Source organism: Mya arenaria, chromosome 7 (genome assembly GCF_026914265.1).
Source record: "Mya arenaria isolate MELC-2E11 chromosome 7, ASM2691426v1".
NCBI classification, from domain to species: domain Eukaryota; kingdom Metazoa; phylum Mollusca; class Bivalvia; order Myida; family Myidae; genus Mya; species Mya arenaria.
In genome coordinates, this window is record NC_069128.1 from 35,631,854 (window position 1) to 35,651,600 (window position 19,747).

Genomic DNA, 19,747 nt, shown 5'->3' on the forward strand with positions numbered 1-19,747 from the left:
TCTAGAGGACACAAATATGGTGACTGCACATAAGGTTATGACTGGTAGGACACAAATATGGTGGCTGCACATAAGGTTATGACTGGTAGGACACAAATATGGTGGCTGCACATAAGGTTATGACTGGAAGGACACAAATATGGTGGCTGCATATAAGGTTATGACTGGAAGGACACATATATGGTGACTGCATATATGGTTATGTCTGGTAGGACACAAATATGGTTGCTGCACATAAGGTTATGACTGGTAGGACACAAATATGGTGGCTGCACGTAAGGTTATGACTGGTTGGACACAAATATGGTGACTGCACATAAGGTTATGACTGGTAGGACACAAATATGGTGGCTGCACATAAGGTTATGTCTAGAGGACACAAATATGGTGGCTGCACATAAGGTTATGACTGGAAGGACACGAATATGGTGGCTGCACATAAGGTTATGACTTGAAGGACACATATATGGTGACTGCATATATGGTTATGTCTGGAAGGACACAAATATGGTAGCTGCACATAAGGTTATGTCTAGAGGACACAAATATGGTGACTGCACATAAGGTTATGACTGGTAGGACATAAATATGGTGGATGCACATAAGGTTATGACTGGAAGGACACATATATGGTGACTGCATATATGGTTATGTCTGGAAGGACACAAATATGGTGGCTGCACAAAAGGTTATGTCTGGTTGTACACCGATATGGTGGCTTCACATATGGTTATGTCTGGTAGGACACAAATAAGGAGAATACACATAAGGTTTCGACTGGTAGGACACAAATAAGATGACTACACATAAGGTTATATTTAATAGGACACGAATATGGTGGCTGCACATAAGGTTTTGTCTGGTTGTACACAAATATTGTGACTGCATATATGGTTATGTCTGGAAGGACACAAATATGGTTGCTGCACAAAAGGTTATGTCTGGTTGTACACCGATATGGTGGCTTCACATATGGTTATGTCTGGTAGGATACAAATAAGGAGAATACACATAAGGTTTCGACTGGTAGGACACAAATAAGATGACTACACATAAGGTTATATTTGGTAGGACACGATAATGGTGGCTGCACATAAGGTTTTTTTCTGGTTGGACACAAATATGGTGAAAAAACGGTGTATTTTAGAATAAATAAAGTTTAACTTGAGCATGCTCAGTCTTTTAACATTGTGCTCAAAACAGTTACTCCACATAAAAACCCTTGTTATGAAAATATATTTTTCGTGCAGCGCTTTGTTTGAATAAGCTCAGAGACAGGTTACAAACAGTGACAAAAACACACAATAAGACTATACATTAATGTACCTTGTTGTGTTTTTTGACTTCGGTTTTGTATGCTGGTCTCAATCTCAGTGGAAGGTTTGTGAAACTCAAGTAGGCCACCGCTCTCATAATTTCTATTTCAAATTGACATAACTGTAGCTCTAGCCTGTAATACATGTTTAAACAAATTAATGTAATCCTAAAACAAATATAAATAGAGATGTCCTAAATCTAAAGTTAAGTGATGAAGGAGCTTGAGTGAAAAATACTCATAATAAAAGCTTCACTCTCACTTTGACATTTTTTTTTATTTTGTCCAGCAATCAGAGCCATTTTTTTGCACATTTTCTGAAAACTAGTGATACAAAGCTGCTGACAAAAAATCACACCACAGTTTTTTCGTATTTATGTTTTCGAAAAATGATATTTTTCTGCTGAAAGTGTAACTTACACTTTAAAAAAATGAAATTTTCAACAGTTTGCCACCATTTTAAATATGCTCTATAGTGCTTTATCTTACATGAATCCTATATGACTATATTGATGGGATTTATACCACAATCAGCTGATTTTGAGACAAAACCGTAAGAATTGTCAAAACTGTGAAAGTGCCGCTTTAAAGAAACCCAGAAGTTATTAGGTCAGATGTAAACTTCTCATTAGACATTAATTTCAGACAAGTTTCGTAACATGCAGAAAATATGAAAGAAATGTTTCATTTTCCAAAGAACTTAAGCAACCTTTTCTAAATAAATCTTATTTTATAGAATAATATCATAAACTTACACAATACATGTATGTGCAAGTATTAGTTAAATATGGAAATGGAGGATATATCTAAATAATCAACCCAATATTGCTTTGTATTAATCATAATTTAAAACAAGAGCAAAGCCGAGAAAAACTAAATCTAATTGTTTTGTTGATTTTCCTGGGAAACTATAGCTGACACAGAAGTGAAGAAAACACCCGGATGCCACCTGGACACTGTTTCTTTCCTAAAAGTGAGGCCTTTAAACTCTGAGGTTATTGTACAATGTACATGTAGTTGAACTCTTCATGTTTAACCAATGGTCGATGTTTAATTCAAATCGTTAGAGTAATCAGATGTGTGCCAACTATGTAGTTAGCTGAAATATATTTATTGTTCTTGTACACTGCATATCTCTCATTGTGCTTTACCATTGTATGAAATATAGTTAAATTACATCCAGTAGTTTATTTATTATTTTATGTTACAAAGAACAATATCTACCCTCAGCCTCCTTGTTTTAAATGCTCAAGTTGGGATATATTTGTTCAGTATTGTCTTTCAAAAAAAGAAAAAAAATGTAAATTTAAAAAATGTCTTAAAATGAAGGAGCCTGTATCATAGCAGAATTTCCATTTCTAATGTAAAAATGTATAATGACAAGCAAGTTTGCAAAAGTACGAGTACCTTAACAAGCATATTAAAGCTGCACTCTCACAGATTAAACGTTTTGACAACTTGTCTTGGAACAAGCCAGTTTTTACGAAAATCCATGGATACCAGTCATATAAGACTACTGACAAAATATTAACGCAAAATTTCATATTTAAGTTAAACAAGAGCTGTCGTAAGACAGCGCGCTCGACTTCGCCGCTTAAATGAGAAGTGAATACAATAACAATTTAATATTACCAAGTTTGGTCTATTTATGTTAAACCTAACTAAAATTGTTCAATACATCAGCTGACTTTGATGCTGCCCTCCCACCACCCGAAAAATGATGCAAGTCATTCAAATAACTTGTTTTCCCTTTATGAAAAAATTCAAGTGACATAATTTGTATTTAGGGTTAAAATGGAGTTATGTTTCTTGTTGTAAGATGGTCGTAAATAATTCTGAATTTTATTAAGTGCATTGAATGAAACGTATAGAAGTTTTTTTTTAAAATCCCAACTTGCCCTTAACTTTTACTTGCCTAAAACTTTAACCTAAGTCAATCAGGGGCCATATCTTGTATTAAGGATATGGAGTTATGTAACCTCATTGGGTGATGGTCCTGAACAATTGTGTGAAGTATTAAGTCGATTGATTAAAGGGTATAGAAGTTATTAATAAATATCCCAACCTGCCCTAAGACTTTAACCTAAGTTCCATAGTCAATCAGGGGCCATAATTTGTATAAAAGATAATATGGAGTTATCTAACCTCATTATGAGATGGCTCTGAACAACTGTGTGAAGTAGTAAGTCAATTGAATGAATGGTATCGGAGTTTTGAGTGAAAATCCCTAATTTCCCTAAAACTTTAACCGGACGCCGACGCCGACGCTGGGGCGAGTAGTATAGCCCACCTATCCTTCGAATATTCGAGCTAAAAATTCATGCTTTATGTTTTTTCTTTAACCGTTTGTAACGGTTCAAACCAAAAAACATAAGTTTTCTTACAGAAATGTGCAAATCTGCTCTCTGATCGTTTGTCAGCAGTCTTTTATCATCGGTTTGCAGATTTGTACTCAAAAAAACCTTCTTTCCAAGACAAAAAATAAAAAAAGTTGTTAAAACGGTCAATCCCTGAAAGTGCAGCTTTAAGAAATTAGTAGTATTATGTGTGTTGGTACAGTGTAATTATTATGTATGAGGAATGTTAGTACAGTGCAGGTATTTTGTGCGAGGAATGTCGGTACAGTGCAAGAATTATGAAAGTGGTGTCAGTACAGTGTGAATTTTATATATGAGGAAGGTTGGTACAGTGCAAGCATTATGTACGAGGAATGTCAGTACAGTGCAAGTATTATGTGCGAGGAACGTCAAAACAGTGCAAGTATTAAGTCAGTGTTATGTCGGTACAGTGCTAATTTTATGTATGCGGAATGTCTGTACAGTGTTAGTTTTACTTACAAGGAATGTCCTCCAGTTAAAGTTTGATGTTTGAGGTATGTCAGTACAGTGTTAGTATTATGCACAATGAAAGTCAGTACAGTGTTAGTTTTATGTACGAGATGTGTCAGTACAGTGTAAGCATTATGTACGAGGAATGTCGTACAGTGTAAGTATTATGTAGGAGGAAAGTCGGTACAGTGTAAGTATTATGTATGAGGAATGTCAGTACAGTGTAAGTTTTTTGTATGAGGAATGTCGGTACAGTTGAAATATTATGTACAATGAATTTCGGTATACAGTGCTAGTATTATGTATGAGTAATGTCGGTACAGTGTTAGTTTTATGTACGAGGAATGTCAGTACAGTGTAATTATTATGTACGAGGAATATCAGTACAATGTTAGTTTTATGTATGAGGAATGTCGTACAGTTGAAATATTATGTACGAGGAATGTCAGTTCAGTGTTAGTATTATGTACGAGGAATGTCAGTTCAGTGATAGTATTATGTACGAGGAATGTCAGTACAGTGTTAGTATTATGTACGTGGAATGTCAGTACAGTGTTAGTTTTAGGTACAAGGAATGTCGTACAGTTGAAGTATTATGTACAAGGAATGTCGTACAGTTGAAGTATTATGTACGAGGAATGTCAGTACAGTGTTTGTTTTATGTACAAGGAATGTCGTACGGTTTTAGTTTTATGTACGAGGAATGTCAGTACAGTTAAAGTTTTATGTACGAGGAATGTCAGTACTGAGAGTTAGTTTTATGTACGAGGAATGTCAGTACAGTGTTAGTATTATGTACGAGGAATGTCAGTACACCCGTGCAAAAAAATATTCGCTAAAGCGTCGCAAAACGATGCTAAAAGCGTCGCAAAACGATGCGGTATTGGCCAAAAAAACGAAGCTTTAGCGAAGCTTTCGATTTGTTAAAAGCGCAGCTTTTTGGACATAAAAGCGCAGCTCTTTGCAAAAGCTGTGTGTTTTAATCGCAATAGCTGTGTTTTTTGTTTGAAAAAGCGAAGCTTTTGTAAAGTTTCTTCCTTTTTTGTTTGAAATAGCGAAGCTTTTGCGAAGCTTTGTGCGGTATTTGCCAAAAAGCGCAGCTATTCGCAAAAGCTGCGCTTTTTTGCTTGAAATAGCGAAGCTTTGTGCGGTATTGGCCAAAAAGCGCAGCTATTCGCAAAAGCTGTGCTTTTTAGGCCAATACCGCACATAGCTTCGCTATTTCAAGCAAAAAGCGTAGCTTTTGTAAATAGCTGTGCTTTTTGAGTCCAAACAGGAGAAAGCTTCGCAAAAGCTGCGCTTTTTTGGCCAATACTGCAGAAAGCTTCGCAAAAGCTGCGCTTTTTATGGCAAAAAAAACGCAGCTCTTCTCAAAAGCTGCTTTTTTCCCTCCAACCCTCTAATACTATAGGGGATAAAAAGCCTCAGACTGGTGTAACAAAAAACTTTTAATAAAATATATATCATATGTACATCAATGCCAAGTTTATCACTAGTTCCCACATGATACGAATAAATAGCCCATTGATACCTGTGTATAAACTTCCCCAATAAAGAATAAAAACAAAACATTATGACCTGTTATTGCTGTACTAAAATGTGAAATTGTTGAATATCAATTTTTTCACTGATACAATAGTCTCTATTAAACCACAAGGAAGCATATTCTAAATGTTTTAAATCAATATTTATACTTAATATTCTTTATTTTTGTTTAGATCTTCTAATTATTTACACCATTAGTCGGTGTAGAGGCATACATTTCAGTATGATACCTTAATTGTAAACTATTTGTTTAAACTGTCAATTACACTATTACACAGTGTGAACTACCAGATTGTTAATTAATACTTTACATAATTGATCAATCCAATTTTCAATATCTGGTAGGCCATCTGGCAGATGGCAGGTTTATTACCCCTTGGAAAACAACACTGAACCTTATCAAATGTACATTTAATGGAAAAACATTCTGCAAAATTTGATAGATATTCTGTTAAGCCAAGGGTAAAAACAAGAAATCAATGAGTTTTAAAACTATATCTTATAAATTTCATTGTATTTTTATGAGCTGGATATCATTTTGAAATACAAGTCCAACATGTTTAAGAAAATAGTCACTGAGGTTATTAAGTAATTGATAAACAACTAAAATAAGTATAAGATCAGAGTATTATAAGAACTCACCAGTATTGCATGTCATCTTTTACAAAACATCAAATGATTGGTTTGTCATTCCAAATCATAGTCCATGTTCATCTGATCTTATGATAGTTATATAATAAATTTAATATCATTAATTTATCCCTTTGATTATCAATGGTTGTTATTTGTGTAAATTCATTAATTCCTTAAAAACATCCAACCTTTCCTGCTGAAATCCCAACAAAATGGCCGCCCCTATTTCAAATTTGGTTCTGAGATTCTGATTGGTTGTTGTAAAAATATGGCTTATCATGGGAATGGCTTATGAACAAAGCATTAAGATCTATGATGATAACATTTATAGATATTAAAGTAATATGAATTCTGTGAATGTTCGGTTTAATGCAATTAATAACTGTTTATTTTGTAAGTGTATTATATTGCATAATATTATAAAATTATGATTTATTGCATTGATTGATTAAAAATATCCATTTTTATTTCATTTTGAATCATTAATTGATAGTTCATTTATTCATCCAGCCATCTTAAAGTAACTAATTAAGTAAATTAATTAATCAATTCCTTCCTTCCTTCCTTCCTTCCTTCCTTCCTTCCTTCCTTCCTTCCTTCCTTCCTTCCTTCCTTCCTTCCTTCCTTCCTTCCTTCCTTCCTTCCTTCCTTCCTTCCTTCCTTCCTTCCTTCCTTCCTTCCTTCCTTCCTTCCTTCCTTCCTTCCTTCCTTCCTTCCTTCCTTCCTTCCTTCCTTCCTTCCTTCCTTCCTTCCTTCCTTCCTTCCTTCCTTCCTTCCTTCCTTCCTTCCTTCCTTCCTTCCTTCCTTCCTTCCTTCCTTCCTTCCTTCCTTCCTTCCTTCCTTCCTTCCTTCCTTCCTTCCTTCCTTCCTTCCTTCCTTCCTTCCTTCCTTCCTTCCTTCCTTCCTTCCTTCCTTCCTTCCTTCCTTCCTTCCTTCCTTCCTTCCTTCCTTCCTTCCTTCCTTCCTTCCTTCCTTCCTTCCTTCCTTCCTTCCTTCCTTCATTCTTTCATTCATTCATTCATTCATTCATTCATTCATTCATTCATTCATTCATTCATTCATTCATTCATTCATTCATTCATTCATTCATTCATTCATTCATTCATTCATTCATTCATTCATTCATTCATTCATTCATTCATTCATTCATTCATTCATTAATTCATTCATTCCTTCATTCCTTCATTCCTTCCTTCATTCCTTCATTCCTTCATTCCTTCATTCATTCCTTCATTCCTTCATTCATTCCTTCATTCCTTCATTCATTCCTTCATTCATTCCTTCATTCCTTCATTCCTTCATTCATTCATTCATTCATTCATTCATTCATTCATTCATTCATTCATTCATTCATTCATTCATTCATTCATTCATTCATTCATTCATTCATTCATTCATTCATTCATTCATTCATTCATTCATTCATTCATTCATTCATTCATTCATTCATTCATTCATTCATTCATTCATTCATTCATTCATTCATTCATTCATTCATTCATTCATTCATTCATTCATTCATTCATTCATTCATTCATTCATTCATTCATTCATTCATTCATTCATTCATTCATTCATTCATTCATTCATTCATTCATTCATTCATTCATTCATTCATTCATTCATTCATTCATTCATTCATTCATTCATTCATTCATTCATTCATTCATTCATTCATTCATTCATTCATTTATTATTCAATCACTAAATCAATCAACCAACCAATCAATCAATCCACCAGTTAATCAATCAATACATCATTAAATCAATCTAACATTCACATTCATTCATCATTCATTCATTTATGCAATCAATTAATCAATCAATCAATCAATCAATCAATCAATCAATCAATCAATCAATCAATCAATCAATCAATCAATCAATCAATCAATCAATCAATCAATCAATCAATCAATCAATCAATCAATCAATCAATCAATCAATCAATCAATCAATCAATCAATCAATCAATCAATCAATCAATCAATCAATCAATCAATCAATCAATCAATCAATCAATCAATCAATCAATCAATCAATCAATCAATCATCAATCAATCAATCAATCATTCAATCAATCAATCAATCAATCAATCAATCAATCAATCAATCAATCAATCAATCAATCAATCGTTCATTCATCCATATATTATTTTATTTTTAGATTTAACCCTTTCCATATTTCATTCATTCATCAAGAGATATAATACTTCATTCAATCAGGAATAGAATGTATGAATTTGATGAATGACTGAATATTTTTTTATGTTATTGTAGATTTACACATGGGTAAACTAAAACAATTAATTTACTGCTGATAAGAAATTCTTAACTTGAACATGAATTATTATAATTGAGATGAAATGCAGAATTTTTAAAGATAAAAATTATTCAGCTTAGAAAAAGCACTTATTATTTATATAATACACTTAAAACGCAAAAAAAATGCACCTACAAAGCAAAAGATCCAAACAAATAAGTTTCGTCTTTTCTTTTAAAGCTTCGTCTCTGGTTGAAAAGCTTCGTCTTTTCAAATAAATATTGGCGATCTTAAATTTAAAAAAGACCAAGCTTTTTATGCAAAAGACGAAGCTTTTATGCTAAAGACTTTTGTTTAAAGAAAATATGTCTTGACGAAGCTATTTTTCAAAAGACGAAGGTTTAGCTAAGCTTTTTTACTAAAAGCGAACCTTTTATGAAAAAAACGAAGCTTTTGCGAAGCTTTTGAAAAAAATGTACGAGGGATTTTGGTACAGTGTAAGTATTATGTACGAGGAATGTCGTACAGTTGAAGTATTATGTAAGAGGAATGTCGGTACAGTGTTAGTTTTATGTACGAGGAATGTCGTACAGTTTAACTTTTATGTACGAGGAATGTCAGCACAGTGTTGGTTTTTTGTACGAGGAATGTCCGTACTGTGTTTGTCTTACGTACGAGGAATGTCAGTACAGTTGAAGTATTGTGTACGAGGAATGTCGGTTCAGTGCTAGTTTTATGTACGAGGAATGTTGTACAGTTGAAGTATTATGTACGAGGAATGTCGTACAGTTGAAGTTTTATATAGGAGAAATGTCGTACAGTTGAAGTATTATGTACGAGGAATGTTGTACATTTGAAGAATTATGTACGAGGAATGTCAGTACAGTGTTCGTTTTATGTACGAGGAATGTCAGTACAGTGTTAGTATTATTTTCGAGGAATGTCGTACAGTTAAAGTATTATGTACCAGGAATGTCAGTACAGAGTTAGTAATATGTACGAGGAATGTCAGTACAGTGTTAGTATTATATACGAGAAATGTCAGTACAGTGTTAGTTTTATGTACGAGGGATTTGGGTACAGTGTAAGTATTATGTGCAAGGTTTGTTGGTTAACTGTGTAGACAATTTAGAAATTGTACTCTCCCAGATTGATTGTTTTGACAACTTTGCTTATTTTTGGTCATTAACATACATAGGGACATAATATTATATCAATATTATCTAAGTTTGTCTAAATGTAATAACTTGGTAGTGTTTTATGCATTTATGAAGAAAACAGCTTGTGGCATAAATCATTTTCTGCATGTTTTGGAGAGTGTCAGGGCTTCTGTTAAAAGAAGTTTGGAAGTAAATTACTCCCTAGAGGGGATTTGGGCTTAAACTTCCAAAATTGATTCTTTGGAAGTACAAAAGTTTCCATTATATGAAGAAAACTTTAAAAGTTGAAAGGTTGGAATTTCAAAATATCAAAACCTGGTGTCAATATTACATTTATGTCACCATTTTAACCAGTCTTTAAGTAATATGTATTGTTATAATATAAATCTGTGAAAATGGCAACTTAATAGTTGCAAATTATTTTATTTTTTAAGTACTAGCTGAAAAGATCGAAAGACTTTAACTTCTAAATTTCAGTGAAAAACTTCTAATATTGATGTACAGAAAGTTCATACTTCCAGTTTCAAAATCTTAAATATTCACTCTTCAAAGCTGCACCCTCACAGATTCACCATTTTTACAACTTTTTTATTTTTTGTCTTGGACATTTTTTTGCGTTATTATCTCCGAACTAATGATATAAGACTGCTGGCAAAATCTCAAATCATAGAATTTCATATTTCTGTTCGTAAATTAATGTTTTATGGCTTAAACAATGGTTTAAGAAAAATGCATAAAACATCAATTTTTGAACTTAAATATAAAAATCTGCTATCTAATTTTTGTCAGGAGTCTTATATATGTGGTTTCCATGGATTTACGCAAAATATGGTTCATTCCAAGTCAAAAAATAAAAAAAAGTTGTCAAAAGGGTTTAATCTGTAAGAGTGCAGTTTTAATACTCGCAAATAAGATTTACCATAATTAATACTATAATTGTCGAAATATTCCATAAAGAAACAATCATTCTTATGAAGGATAATGAGTTTAAATTGAAATAATTGTGCATAAAAGACGGTATTTCTACCTTATGCGTCAATAGTAGATCACAGTATAGCTTTTAGCATTCACCAATCATTTTATATGTTTGCGATTTTCTGTTAATAAAAACAGGGTTACAAACTAATTTATCACTAATAAATAGTGCCCATAAATGCATTTTTAATTAAGTTGTTTAAGGTTTATTAGTAAAAAACTATGTTTGTTATACATGTGTGTATTGATTATGAATAAGAGTGTCACTTTAATGGAATCCCTGGGGTGTTATCTCCAGAGACAACTAAAGCAATCACAGGAGTGATAAGGATCATGCATGTCAGAAAGCAAACAATAATATAAAAATATTCAAAAGAGGGTGTTATTTACTTGGCACTTACCGCTATTTTCAATTCTAGTTTATCAACATATACTGAAGAATAAAAAAAGAAGATAAATCATAATCACAATAAGCTTTTCATACTTTTGAAAATCAATCTGCATCTGTATTGGAATAGGAAGGCAGCATCATTTTCCTCCTTCAACAATACATGGAAATGGTCCTGTCAAAAAGGACAAACATAATTATCAAACTGACCGAAAAAAGTTGACTTAAACAAGCACATCATACAGGAACTTGTAATGATGTGGTCATTCGCTCTTCGTCAGCAATATACAACCAAAGCTTTCTGTTACAAAGTCAAGCTACTTTTATTGTTGTTTTTGCTCTTGACACACAAATACAAGATGTCAGAATTAGGCACTGACGGATATATTTTTTTTTACATTTAGTAATTATTTTCAGATTTTTTTTCCAAATACATTTATGTTGAAAGTGTCAGGTCAGGAAACTTCGAAATATCAAGTTGTAATGAAGAATGATGGCACAGTGAAACAGACAGTGATATCTCGGACAACTCATTTTTTATACAGCTGCTGACATGGCATTATTTGTACTTAACACTTAAATAGTCCATGTGAACATATTCGTTTAAAAAAAAACTGAATCGAATGTTACGTGCGATACACTAGTAAGGGCTGCACACGATAACAGTTGTTCTTCGTCTTTAGCTGTGGTTCTTGTGTTTGTTGTTGTTCGTCTAGTTTGGCAAATTTATAAATACACCATTTTTATATGAACCATTTTTAAAACTGTAATTCTTGGATGAAACTACACTTATTTATATAATATTCGCGAGAAAAAACTAACGATAAAAAACGATTACATAACATTAAAACAACAGTTCTGCCACCCTGCAAGAGCGGTATCAGATAGATCAGCGGCAATTTTCTTGAACACTAAAACGGAATGGTAAAAGTAGTGCATTTTGGTAGGGAAGAGCTTCCCCTTCCCCTTACAAGGTAGGTTGGAGCGCGTTGAACAGTGCTAAATGCAGCGAATTTGGTCATACTTTGACGCGTTGGAAAACAGTGACCAAATATCATCCCGGGTACCACGCTAGGCGCATTTTGTAGGGTAGAGCTTCCCCTAAATGGAAACATTGGTCCCAGATCCGACAAGAGCAGGGATGCTGAGATATCTACAACGACGCCCACCCCAGTTTTAGGCATTTTTCGCTGCATTTTAGAGTATAAAATAGCCTTGTTGGCGAATGAGAACGGTGACGCAATGCCGTCAGAGATACACCGACGTTGGCGGAACGTAGGAAACCGAGAGTGCTAAATTTCAAAGACAGTACGGACCTCCTATTATTTGTGGTTCCAGAGATATCGTCGAGCTGTGCGTTCCCTTACAAGGTAGGTTGGAGCGCGTTGAACAGTGCTAAATGCCGCGAATTTGGTAATATTTTGACGCGTTGGAAAACAGTGACCAAATATCACCCTGGGTACCCCGCTAGGTGCATTTTGTAGGGTAGAGCTTCCCCTAAATGTAATCATTCGTCCCAGACGCGACAAGTGCAGGGATGCTGAGATATCTACGACGCCGCACACCCCAGTTTTAGGCATTTTTCGCTGCATTTTAGAGTATTAAATAGCATTGTTGGTGAATGGGAACGGTGACGCAATGCCGTCAGAGATGCACCGACGTTGGCGGAACGTAGGAAACCGAGAGTGCTAAATTTCAAGGACAGTACGGACCTCCTATCATTTGTGATTCCAGAGATATCGTCGAGATTTGCTTCCCCTTACAAGGTAGGTTGGGGCGCGTTGAACAGTGCTAAATGCCGCGAATTTGGTCATATTTTGACGCGTTGGAAAACAGTGACCAAATATCACCCTGGGTACCCCGCTAGGTACATTTTGTAGGGTAGAGCTTCCCCTAAATGAAAACATTGGTCCCAGACGCGACAAGTGCAGGGATGCTGAGATATCTACGACGCCGCCCACCCCAGTTTTAGGCATTTTTCGCTGCATTTTAGGGTATAAAATAGCCTTGTTGGCGAATGGGAACGGTTACGCAATGCCGTCAGAGATGCACCGACGTTAGCGGAACGTAGGAAACCGAGAGTGCTAAATTACAAGGCCAGTACGGACCTCCTATCATTTGTGGTTCCAGAGATATCGTCGAGATTTGCGTCCCCTTACAAGGTAGGTTGGCGCGCGTTGAACAGTGCTAAATGCCGCGAATTTTTCATATTTGACGCGTTGGAAAACAGTGACCAAATATCACCTTGGGTACCCCGCTAGGTGCATTTTGTAGGGTAGAGCTTCACCTAAATGTAATCATTGGTCCGAGACGCGACAAGTGCAGGGATGCTGAGATATCTACGACGCCGCCCACCCCAGTTTTAGGCATTTTTTCTCTGCATTTTTGAGTATAAAATAGCCTTGCTGGCGAATGGAAACGGTGACGCAATGCCGTCAGAGATGCACCGACGTTGGCGGAACGTAGGAAACCGAGAGTGCTAAATATCAAGGCCAGTACGGACCTCCTATCATTTGTGGTTCCAGAGATATCGTCGAGATTTTCGTCGTCTTACAAAGTAGGTTGGAGCGCGTTGAACAGTGCTAAATGCTGCGAATTTGGTCATACTTTGACGCGTTGGAAAACAGTGACCAAATATCATCCAGGGTACCCCGCTAGGTGCATTTTGTTGGGTAGAGCTTCTCCTAAATGGAAACATTGGTCCCAGACGCGACAAGTGCAGGGATGCTGAGATATCTACGACGCCGCCCACCCCAGTTTTAGGCATTTTTCGCTGCATTTTAGAGTATTAACTAGCATTGTTGGTGAATGGGAACGGTGACGCAATGCCGCCAGAGATGCACCGACCTTGGCGGAACGTAGGAAACCGAGAGTGCTAAATTTCAAGGCCAGTACGGACCTCCTATCATTTGTGGTTCCAGAGATATCGTCGAGATGTGCGTCCCCTTACAAGGTAGGTTTTGGCGCGTTGAACAGTGCTAAATGCCGCGAATTTGGTCATACTTTGACGCGTTGGAAAACAGTGACCAAATATTATCCAGGGTACCCCGCTAGGTGCATTTTGTAGGGTAGAGCTTCTCCTAAATGAAAACATTGGTCCCAGAGGCGACAAATGCAGGGATGCTGAGAAATTTACGACGCCGCTCACCCCAGTTTTAGGCATTTTTCGCTGCATTTTAGTGTATAAATAAGGCTTGTTGGCGAATGGCAACGGTGACGCAATGCCGTCGGAGATGCGCCGACGTTGGCGAAACGTAGGAAACCGAGAGTGCTAAATTTCAAGGCCAGTACGGACCTCCTATCATTTGTGGTTCCAGAGATATCGTCGAGATTTGCGTCCCCTTACAAGGTAGGTTGGGGCGCGTTGAACAGTGCTAAATGCAGCGAATTTGGTCATACTTTGACGCGTATGAAAACAGTGACAAAATATCTTCCAGGGTACCACGCTAGGTGCATTTTGTAGGGTAGAGCTTCCCCTAAATGGAAACATTAGTCCCAGACGCGACAATAGCAAGGATGCTGAGGTATCTACGACGACGCCCACCACAGTTTTAGGCATTTTTCGCTGCATTTTAGAGTATAAAAAAGCCTTGTTGGCGAATGGGAACGGTGACGCAATGCCGTCGGAGATGCGCCGACGTTGGCGGAACGTAGGAAACCGAGAGTGCTAAATTTCAAGGCCAGTACGGACCTCCTATCATTTGTGGTTCCTGAGATATCGTCGAGATTTGCTTCCCCTTACAAGGTAGGTTGGGGCGCGTTGAACAGTGCTAAATGCCGCGAATTTGGTTATACGTTGACGCGTTGGAAAACAGTGACCAAATATCATCCCGGGTATTCCGCTAGGTGCATTTTGTAGGGTAGAGCTTCCCCTAAATGCAGACATTAGTCCCAGCCGCGACAAGTGCAGGGATGCTGAGATATCTACCACGCCGCCCACCACAGTTTTAGGCATTTTTCGCTGCATTTTAGAGTATAAAATAGCCTTGTTGGCGAATGAGAACGGTGACGCAATGCCGTCAGAGATTCGCCGACGTTGGCGTAACGTAGGAAATCGAGAGTGCTAAATTTCAAGGCCGATACCTACCTCCTATCAGTTGTTATTCAAGAGATATCGTCGAGATTTGCGGCCCCTTACAAGGTAGGTTGGAGCGCGTTGAACAGTGCTAAATGCCGCGAATTTGGTCATACTTTGACGCGTTGGAAAACAGTGACCAAATATCATCCCGGGTACCCCGCTAGATGCATTTTGTAGGGTAGAGCTTCTCCGAAATGGAAACATTAGTCCCAGACGCGACAAGTGCAGGGCTCCTGAGATATCTACGACGACGGCCACGCCAGTTTTAGGCATTTTTCGCTGCATTTTAGAGCATAAAAAAGCCTTGCTGGCGAATGGGAACGGTGACGCAATGCCGTCAGAGATGCGCCGTCGTTGGCGGAACGTAGGAAACCGAGAGTGCTAAATTTCATGCCAGTACGGACATCCTATCATTAGTGGCTCCAGAGATATCGTCGAGATTTGCTTCCCCTTACAAGATAGGTTGGGGCGCGTTGAACAGTGCTAAATGCAGCGAATTTGGTCATATTTTGACGCGTTGGAAAACAGTGACCAAATATCATCCCGGGTACCCCGCTAGTTGCATTTTGTAGGGTAAAGCTTCTCCTAAATGGAAACATTGATCCCAGACGCGACAAATGCAGGGATGCTGATATATCTACGACGACTCCCACCCCAGTTTTAGGCATTTTTCGCTGCATTTTAGAGTATAAAATAGCCTTGTTGGTGAATGGGAACGGTGACGCAATGCCGTCAGAGATGCGCCGACGTTGGCGGAACGTAGGAAACCGAGAGTGTTAAATTTAAGACAGTACGGACCTCCAATCATATGTGGTTCCAGAGATATCGTCGAGATTTGCGTCCCCTTACAAGGTAGGTTGGGGCGCGTTGAACAGTGCTAAATACAGCGAAACTATGGTCATATTTTGACGCGTTGGAAAACAGTGACCAAATATCATCCCGGGTACCCCGCTAGGTGCATTTTGTAGGGTAGAGCTTCTCCTAAATGGAAACATTAGTCCCAGACGCGACAAGTGCAGGGATCCTGTGATATCTACGACGCCACACACCCCAATTTTAGGCATTTTTCGCTGCATTTTAGAGAATAAAATAGCCTTGTTGGCGAATGGGAACGGTGACGCAATGCCGTCAGTGATGCGCCGACGTTGGCGTAACGTAGGAAATCGAGAGTGCTAAATTTCAAGGCCAGTACGGACCTCCTATCATTTGTGGTTCCAGAGATATCGTCGAGATTTGCGTCCCCTTACAAGGTAGGTTGGGGCGCGTTGAACAGTGCTAAATGCCGTGAACTGGTTATACTTTAACGTTTATCATTGTCACCGCCCACCGCGTAGAGGCAGGTACACCAACTCGAGGAGCCTCCGCCGGTCGTTACCGAGCCTTGAGCCATAGCCTGTGGGGGCAGGTTTAAGTAGAAGGGGCGGAACCAGCAAGGGTTCAGTTAAAATCGGTGTCTACTCGCTGCTGCCTAAGCACTGGCTGGCGGCGAGATGATGTTAAGGCGGCGGGCATGTCAAAGGAAGGAACGATTCTGCAAAAAACATTGAATATTAAGTGCTTGAGCTAATAAAAGTTTGGCTTTGCCTAAGTTGGAAGGCTCATATCGAAGATGACGGGACTAGCAGGGGTTCAGTTGTTAGCCTGATCCGGAAGGCAATAGATGAGACTAACAAATAAAACTTTCCTATGTGTGTGAGAGGGAGTGGGAAGCAAGTCAGGCAGGTGGCAAGCAAGAAGACGATGAGATATCGGTCTCTTCGAAATCTGCTACAGCCATTCAAAAGCCCTGCGTGACAAAGCTCCCAGGTCGAAACACCTACCACACAAGCTTTGGTACAGGTAAAATTTGCAGCCGTCAAAGCCCCGAGCAAGCGCGAAAGCGAGCCCGACGTGTCTAGCGAGTCCGTCCCGGCTTATCCGGACACTGGACAGCGACCGCAATGATGGTACCGCTTGACACGCTGGCGTGGAGGCAGGTACCCCAGCTCGTGGAGCCTCCGCCGGTCGTTGCCGAGCGTTGAGCCATAGCCTGAGTGGGCAGGCTTAAGTAGAAGCGGCGGAACCAGCAAGGGTTCAGTTAAAGTCGGCGTTTTACTCGCTGTTGCCTCGGCCCTGGCAGGCTATAGCAGAGACTCACAAATAAAACTTTCCTAGGTGTGTGAGAGGATTAGGAAGCAGGTCAGGCAGTTGGCCGGCAAGAGGACGATGAGACCTCGGTCACTTCGAAATTTGGTACAGCCCTTAAAAAGTCCGGCGTTACAAAGCTCCCCGGTCTAAACACCTTCTCCGCAAGCAATTGGTACAGGCAAAACTTGCAGCTGCCAAAGCCCCGAAGCGATTGAGAAGCCTCCTATTTGCCGCTGCCATAGCACTGGCTGGCGACGAGCCGAGGCGAAGCGGTGGCAAAGGATTGTAGGCTATCGCTAAAGAATTGGCAATTAGGGTACTTAAGCTGTTGTGATTCGGCAGGCTAGATCAGAGGCTAAACGAAAAAGGCGCCGTTGTGTCTGGTAGTTAAGCACAGGTCTTTTTCGGGCATTACTTTTTAAGCCAAAACATACGCTCGTTTGCGCGGCCGCCGGACGAACGTATGTTTCGGCTGTTAATGGACGGCCTAAGAGAGTCTTAAGCTTCATTCGCCGATATCAATGTGAAGAGCCGCTCGAACTCGCCGCTGCCTTAGCTCTGGCTGGCGGCGAGACGCAGCACCAAGGCCCGCGGTCGCTGTTGTTGGAGTAGTACGGTGCCCAGATATCCAGGAGAGCAGCTCGGCAGTTCTAGAATCCGTGCCTGAGCTGGCAGGCATTAGTGAAGGTGGCGAATATATAAGCAAGATACAGACTGAGTGGTGAAACTGTACTGTAGGGAAGATTGACCTAGTAGACAGTGAGTGATGGTTGTTTGGATCACGAGGCGACTAGCGGGGGTCGTTCCGTGGTGAGGTCGCCGGAATAGGAGTCGTGAGGTTCCCAGGGCACATATATCCGGGAGAGAAGCCCGGTAGTGTTGAAATCCGTGTCTGAGCTGGCAGGCAAAAGTGTAGGTGGAGAAAAAAAGCAAAAATTATGAGTGGGGACATTGTGGATGTAGGGAGGATTGCCCTAATTGTCGACGAGTGATGACTGTGTGGGCGTCATGTCTCGCAAGCGTACTGGTCAAGTACTGCGGCCTGAAGCAGCAAACTGTTTTTTTTATTCAGGTGGGGACGGTCCCAAGCAGTTGTGTGCCTTGGCTGTGGTGATGATTGCATGGCGGCCGGTGAGAACAGCCCGGCAACTTAAGAGTAACTGCAATAGTGCCTTCGCGTAGCGGTTCCGCGTGGAAAGTTTCATTCTGCTTGCCGGGACCGGGACGCCAATTGTATATGCTATGCTTCTTCTGGTAGACGTAATAGTGTGCGGACAGCTTAATCAACAAGGCTTCAGTTGGTGTGGGCTGAGCAAAGCTGGAGACTCTTCGGTACTATGCTCTTACTGCTCAAGGTCCCAGGCCGTTGGCTACCTTGGCTGTGGTGATGATTGCATGGCGACCGATGAGAGCAGCCCGGCCACTTCCTTTCGTTTATGTCTTGCCGAGACCTATATAACGGTACCTCAATCGTCAATATATCTCTACCCGTTCCGTTTGAACGAGAGGGGGCCGGGCTTTGAGCGGCTTGTGTACTGAAATGCGCGCGCGCATATCTATGCAACCCGTCGGCCGATCTTAGCGGTTGAGTAACTGCTGGAAAGGTCTCGACGAGATCTGTCCATAGTCGTACAGTTTCTACTTTCATCCGAAAATGGCCAGACAGCAGGCTCATTTTCGAGCCCAGAGGCGTCGACGGACCAAGTTACGAGGCAAACGCGTTTTGTTTATGTCTTGCCGAGACCTATCCATCGGTACCTCGATTGTCTGCTCCCGCTCAATGCAAACGAGATGGGGCCGGACCATGAACGGCTTGTGTACTGAAATGCGTTCGCGCGCATATCTCTTTAACACGTCGGCTGATCTTAGAGGTTGGGGTACTGCTGGACCGGTCTCGACGAGATCTGTCCATAGTCGTAAAGTTCCGACTTCCAACAGCAAATTGACGGACAGCAAACCCATTTCGAACCCAGGACATACCAAGAAACTGGGCCAATGGGGGCGGTTCGTGAAGGAATGGCGAGTCTTATCAAACGGTACTTCAATCGACCGGAGCGGCCCACGGGCCGCTGAGTAAGTCTTTTTATGATTTATCCCACGTCTCGGCGACGACCGGCGGTTCACATAAGGACGCCATGGCCATTATGCCTTGCTACTCTTCAATGGCACAAACGTACATGAAACGGGATGGCACGTATATCGTTATTTGTGCACAGTTTCGTAGCTGTGTACAGAATAGTGTTTATTCAACGGTCATTACGACGATATACGGGATTTCTACTGTTAGACACAAAAACCAAAGTTGCATGGCTGCTTACGGAATGAAATTAGTTTACAGCTCAACCGTTACCTCAGATAATTGCATTTTTAGTGAAAGGGCGTGTTGAGTATATCGGTGCAAGCAATGACGAGGTAAAGCACAATTCATGTATCAT